Source organism: Papaver somniferum, chromosome 3, assembly GCF_003573695.1.
Source record: "Papaver somniferum cultivar HN1 chromosome 3, ASM357369v1, whole genome shotgun sequence".
Classification (NCBI taxonomy): domain Eukaryota; kingdom Viridiplantae; phylum Streptophyta; class Magnoliopsida; order Ranunculales; family Papaveraceae; genus Papaver; species Papaver somniferum.
This window is the reverse complement of record NC_039360.1, coordinates 140,345,009-140,351,306: the sequence shown is the minus strand read 5'-3', so window position 1 is coordinate 140,351,306 and position 6,298 is coordinate 140,345,009. Positions and strand designations below refer to the sequence as shown.

General features: G+C 38.3%; 1 non-coding gene across 1 annotated transcript; it reads right to left on the bottom strand.

Annotated features, from left to right (window-relative positions):
* Positions 1-4,315: 4,315 nt before the first annotated feature.
* Positions 4,316-4,419, bottom strand: LOC113362346. Its single transcript, XR_003365706.1, has one exon. It is a non-coding gene; the product is annotated as a small nucleolar RNA R71 (small nucleolar RNA).
* Positions 4,420-6,298: the final 1,879 nt, after the last annotated feature.

The window sequence follows — 6,298 nt, the reverse complement described above, 5'->3', positions numbered from 1 at the left end:
ATGATGATGATCGTGCTGACAATAATTCAGTTAACTCCATAGATGCTGACCTTGGAGTCTGTGAGCATCCGACAACTGGACTCTCATTTGACATCTTTATGGAAAATTCTTGCTTGGATAATCAACTTGTCGGTGGATTCATCGTGCCCAAGTGTTATGCATCTCTCTGAACCAAGATCTGGAGAAAGTACGGGCATATTGCTACTACTGAGGTGTGGAAGAACTTTCTGCCGACTCTTCTGACCACAGTTGCTGGACTGTTGCCCATTATTGATGAACTGAAAAATAAAAACTTGCGAGACGTCAAGAGCAAAAAGCTTTACCGATGAGATGAAATGGTCTCAAACTGTGAAACCTCGAAGTTCAATGTAGGGTGGCTCCGTCGCCGGCTCGAGTTTATCAAGATTGATAAAGCGGCTGTTGCTGCTAACATGATTTCCGCTTCTACTGCCATCATGGAGGAAGAAAAGGCGCTCGCACTAGAGTCAATTAGGGTTGACAGGCAATTCAAGAATTCAAGGGAAAAACTGAAAGAAGAGGATCAAAATGGTATTCGACAAAAAATATCCATTGCTAGATGGGTTGCTCTGAATGAGCGTTTGAGGTTGGTTTAGTAGGTTTAAGTTTTGTTTTTGAATGAGGTAGAATGATTGATCATGATGTTAATGAAGGAATTTCTTTTTTTAGATTAATGAAATCCTTTTTTGATTTTTGAACGAATGAGCATTTTGCACGCTCTTTTGAAGGAATAGAAATTACATTTCGAAAGTAAATTAATTGTTTACTACATGTTCAGGCATAATATTCTTTGAGCCACTTTCCGTTGAAATCCCTTCAACTCCTCCATTAACAACCAAGATTTTGTAATATCCACTGGATACTGCTTTGATGATTACGCACGACCCTTCCTATTTTTGAGAGAACTTGGGAGCAGACATGTCTTGTTGAATATGCTTTGCTGTTTTTAGCACCAAACTTCTACTTGGAATGTTCGAGGTCTTGCCATTTTGTTGTATGCCCTGGATGTCATTTGCTTGTAAGACTCCACATATTTTTCCACTTTAGCTCTCCTTGACTCGAGCATGTCCAGTTCAGCAATTCTTGAATTGGACACTTCAGCTTCGTCCCATTGTGCTCCACTGGCTGTTACAATCCTTTCTGAAGGAATCTTGATATCAGATGGGAGAATGGCATCAATACCGTAGACGAGGGAGTATGGTGAGGTACCGATTGAGCTTCTAGTTACGGTTCGATGACCCATAATCCATATGCAGTTGTTTATCCCGCGTTCTAGGATTATCATAAACCGCTCGACTGAGAATCCAGATCAAAGTCTTGTTGGTACTAACTCCTTGTATGTTTCCTTGGGGATAGTACGGTATAGAGAAAATCTGTCTGATACCATATTCCTCGAGCAATTCTTCCACATGTCTATTGGCAAAAAGAGTTCCATTGTTTGTGATGATATGTTTAGGAACGCCGAATCTACATATGATGTATTCCTTGATGAAGGCTACAATCGTGACTCCAGTGGTGCTTCGAAGAGGGATAGCTTCAACCCATTTGTTGAAATACTCAGTTATTGATGATGTATTCATGTTGCTTTGAAGACGCTGGATCGATTTTTTCGATGATATCCAGTCACCGGCTGTAGAAAGGCCATGGACTGCTGATAAGCACGCAAGTGAGACACTTTTATACTCACATTTATACTAGCTAGGTCTGGATTTTTATCTAATAATATTGTTTTAAGTCAATTACAGGAATTACAATTGAAATCTGTTCACCCGGAGAATAATTGGCTAAACAAGGATCTGAATGGCGTTTCCGAAAACAAAGCCCAAGGCACCAAAAGAGATAAGGCCTATGGTGATCTGACTTGTATGCCCATGCTGCTCATGGCTCAAACCACTTGCTTAGCTGCATCATTTGACTGCCACAGCTGTAGTTCAGTGGAAGGAAGAAATGTCACTATACCAAGCATGTGAGCCGCACGAGTGGGTCTAAGAAGGACAGAAGGTGTGGCTGCTTATGCACCACATTTTCTTATCATCATCTTCTCGTCTTTGTCAAAAAATGAAACATTCATTTCTCACCCGAGAAGCAAAGCAGAAGCAAGACAGATCTGTGAGGTTCTGAAATGGAAATGGAAATGGGTTGTTGGCCTAATTTTGGTGGAGCTAATCAATTTCAAAGAAGGGGATTTGAGGCAAGAATACAGGAACTGTAGCTACATAAATTTGGGGATTTTCGGAGTGCAAAGGCATGAGCGGTGATTCAATTGACTTGACTTAGCGCCTGCAGAATGAGTTCGATTGTGAACTGGTGATACTCAAGGAATCTCTTCTCAATCAATTTGTTGTTGATGTATGGGGTTATCGATTTGCTAGTGGTCTTGATAGCGAATTAGGTCTGAGTTTTGGGGGTTCGAAGTTAAATGATGATGAGTACTTGTTTAGTGGATCTGTGGTTTAAAGTATTGAAGGGTCCTTACTGTGAATTTTAGTCCGAACAAGAAGAGATTAATAACAGCAACGTTCCAACAAGCGATGAAGTTGGCTGAATAGGTTTGATGTTAATGGAATGGAAGCTGGGGGTTTCTCGGTGGTTGATTACTTGCAGTTTTGTTTCAATTCGTACAAGGAGGTGCAGACTGTGGCCGGAGTTGGATGCTATGGCCTGACTTTGAAAGGGCCTGAATTAAGAAAGTGGAGGCTGTGATTGGACTGGGCTTTGGTGGTCGTTTTCACCAATACAAGAGAAGAACTAGAGTGCTATTTAAGGAAGGAATAAGGAGAAAAAAAGGGAGACGGTAATCAGGGAAGAAACTAGGTTTTGCTATTTTGCTTTCTGCAATTCATATGCTTTACTTGTTATTATCTATATTATTTTTGATGGCTTTTAAGAAAACCATGTCTAGCTAAACTCCTCATTAGGGTGAAAGATGAAATTGTAGGTTGAATTTACTTGTGTTCTCAAACAATGGTTTCAAAAATAAAAACTTAACGTAATGTTTGTGTTTCTCAAAATTGGGTTGTTTGTCTAATGAGTTTTTCATGTTTTATGCCATGGATATTTCATAGTTGAATTCTTGAACAACATCCATATAGAATCTTGGTGATAAATGATTTATGATAAACCTTTGACTACTTATGCCTTGTATGATTAGTGCTCAGGATTTCTACCTTCTAGGTTGAGAACAAACGTATCCTCTTGATAATCCTTATCTACTGTTCTTAATTGAAATATCTTCCGTGTTTCGATAGCTAGGTTTGCTATTGTTCATGAGTTAAATGAGACCTTTGTGAGAGACATAAGTGAAACTTTAGCCTACAACGGATTCTGTAACCCTAATATTTCTACATCCTTGATTACATATCATTATAAATTTGCTTTATTTTACTTGACATCTTATTTTCTTAATACAACATCTCTGAAATATTGAATTTTGGTTAGTTCGGTCTTGATATTAATTAGTAGTAGTTTTCGCACTCCTTGAGGGAACGAACCGTGCTTGCTATTGTGTGTTATTTTTGACCGTGCACTTGCGGTAAAACAAAGTCGGTCTACCGATCCATCAAGTTTTTGGCGCCGCTGCCGGGGAGTGGTTGCATAATACTCTCTAATTGATATCTTTTTGTATATAGCTTATTTTTATATTATTTTTGTACATAATTTGTTTTTATTTTTCATTTAGTTTTTTTTTTTTTTTACGTAGCTTGTTTGATTATCTTTAGGTACCTTAGCTTGAAGAGCGCAACTGGAATCTCTCGAAAATAGGCAGAAAAGTAAGTATTTCGCTGGGCTTTTGCAAGGTGAGTTTGAACTGAATTCTGCATTTTGTTAGCTTTCGCAAGATCTACCTAGTGGTTGGGTAGAGAATTGTTTAAATCGTCTTGTTAGAGTTAAGTTTGTATACATGACGGGAACGAATAGTGAGGGTACGAACCCTCCGATTAAAAGTTTGAGAGACTATATGTATCCAACTAGAGTCTCTCAACTTTCTTGTATTGTTTTGCCTACCACCACAACAACCTATGAGATTAGAGCAAGCACCATTCAAGCACTTCCTAAATTTTATGGCGAGGAGAATGAAAATCCTTACTACCACATTAGAGATTTTGGAGAATTCTGTGGAGCAATGAAATTCAAGGACTTAGCTAATGAGTATCTTAAACTTAGGTTGTTCCATTTTTCCTTAAAGGATAAGGCTAAATCTTGGTTGAATGCGTTAGCTCCTTCATCAATTAGTACCTGGAATGACATGACTAATATATTCTTGCATAAATTCTTTCCTAGGCATAAAACTACTGCCATTCGTCAAAAACTATATAGTTTTTCGCAAAAAGAAGGAGAATCTCTTTATGATTATTTAGAGAGGTTCCATGATCTCTTGTTACAATGTCCACACCATGGGTTTGACACTCCTAGGCTCACGTTGATTCTTTATGAGGGAGTAGATTACAAAACATTGACTATGGTAGAATCACTTTGTGGTGGTAATTTTTCCGATAAAAGTGCTGAAGAAGGTAATAAATTCTTGCATGAAGTAGCTGAAAAAAACCAAGAGTGGGAGGCTACAGAAACCATAAGATCAGTAACTAGTAGCAATGGGGTTCACAGAGTTGACAATGACTTCGAGGCCAAGTTCGCTGGTTTGACACGAAGACTTGAGTCGTTAGAAAGAAAGGCTAAAATTAAGCATGTTGATTTTATTACACATCCATCTTCTATTCCTAGTTTGGAAGAAAGCCTGAGCTTGTTTGTGCAGACTACTCAAAGATCTATGGCGAACTTAGAGCATCAACTAGACCATCTTGCTAGCCAACTGAATGAGCGGAAGAAGGATCAGATCTCGCGTCAAATCCCGCCCAACTCCAAGGGTCCTTTTGAGGTAAGCACATCTGGTGCTAAGACGACTCATCATTTCCATGCCTACTCTACTCTAAGAAGTGGACGGATCGTTGATAACCATGTTAGTGATCATGAGGAGAACGAGCAAGTTAGGAACCCGCCTGCCATTACACATGTAACTCCTTCAACACCAAAGGAAAAGAATGTAACCAAGAAAGGTAAATCTGAAATTTCTTATGTTCCTCGCGCTCATTTTCCTCAAGAATTACTACCCCGTAAGAAAGGAGTTAGCTCCAGTGACATCTTAGAAGTGTTTAAACAGGTTAAAGTTAACATTCCTCTCTTAGATGCCATTAAACAAATTCCTTCTTATGCCAAGTTTCTAAGATATATGTGCACTGTGAAACGAAAATTGAATGTACATAAGAAAGCTTTCCTTACAGGTAAACTCGATTATTACACAGAAGACTCCACCCAAATTTAAAGATCCAGGTTGTCCTACGATTGCTTGCACTATAGGAGAACATAGAATTGAACATGCATTGTTAGATTTAGGGGCCAGTGTGAATCTCTTGCCATATTCTGTGTATGTGCATTTAGAACTTGGTAATTTGAAACCCACTAATGTTACCCTCCAATTGGATGATAGGTCCACTAAAATTCCTAGGGGAGTGGTAGAGGATGTTCTTATACAGGTTGAAGGTTTTATTTATCCCATTGATTTTATTGTTTTGGATACTCAACCTGTTTCTAATCCTAGTGGGAACATTCATGTCATCTTAGGTAGACCTTTCTTGGCTACCTCAAATGCGGTTATCAATTGTCGGAATGGGATCATGGAACTTACTTTTGGAAATATGAAAATGGAGATAAACGTGTTTCACCTTTCAAGTTCATCTTCGATTTTTGAAACCTGTGAACATGTATGCATGATTGATAGTGTGAATGATTATACTTTCTGTTACAATGAGAATCTCAAAAAAAATTCTGAAAACTTTGCAGATCGTGTGGAGTTTATTGAAATTGAATTATCGGATAATTGCTTATCTTATTTTGCCGATTCTGACGATCGTGTCTTATACGAAACTGCCTCATTGAATCATTCCTTCATTGATCCATCTAGTAGTTATCAGAATGCTTTTATGAGGATTGAGTATATGGATACTGGTCAAGTAATTCACAATGACAAAATGGAACAGAAGTTTGTTTTTCCAGATCTTGATGCCAACTCCGATTATCTCATGCTTGCTGAAAAATTTAGTACATTTCCGCTACTGATCTCTAGTGAAAGTAACGTGTCCGGTGGAGTTACTTTAACATGCTTAGGTGCAAATTTAGGGTATAAAAAAAGTGTTGACGTGTCTAAACATCATTTGCATGTTATGCTTATATCTGAGTTGTTTCACATGACCAGATGGGAAGGTTGGAATTATAGTCCTTTTAA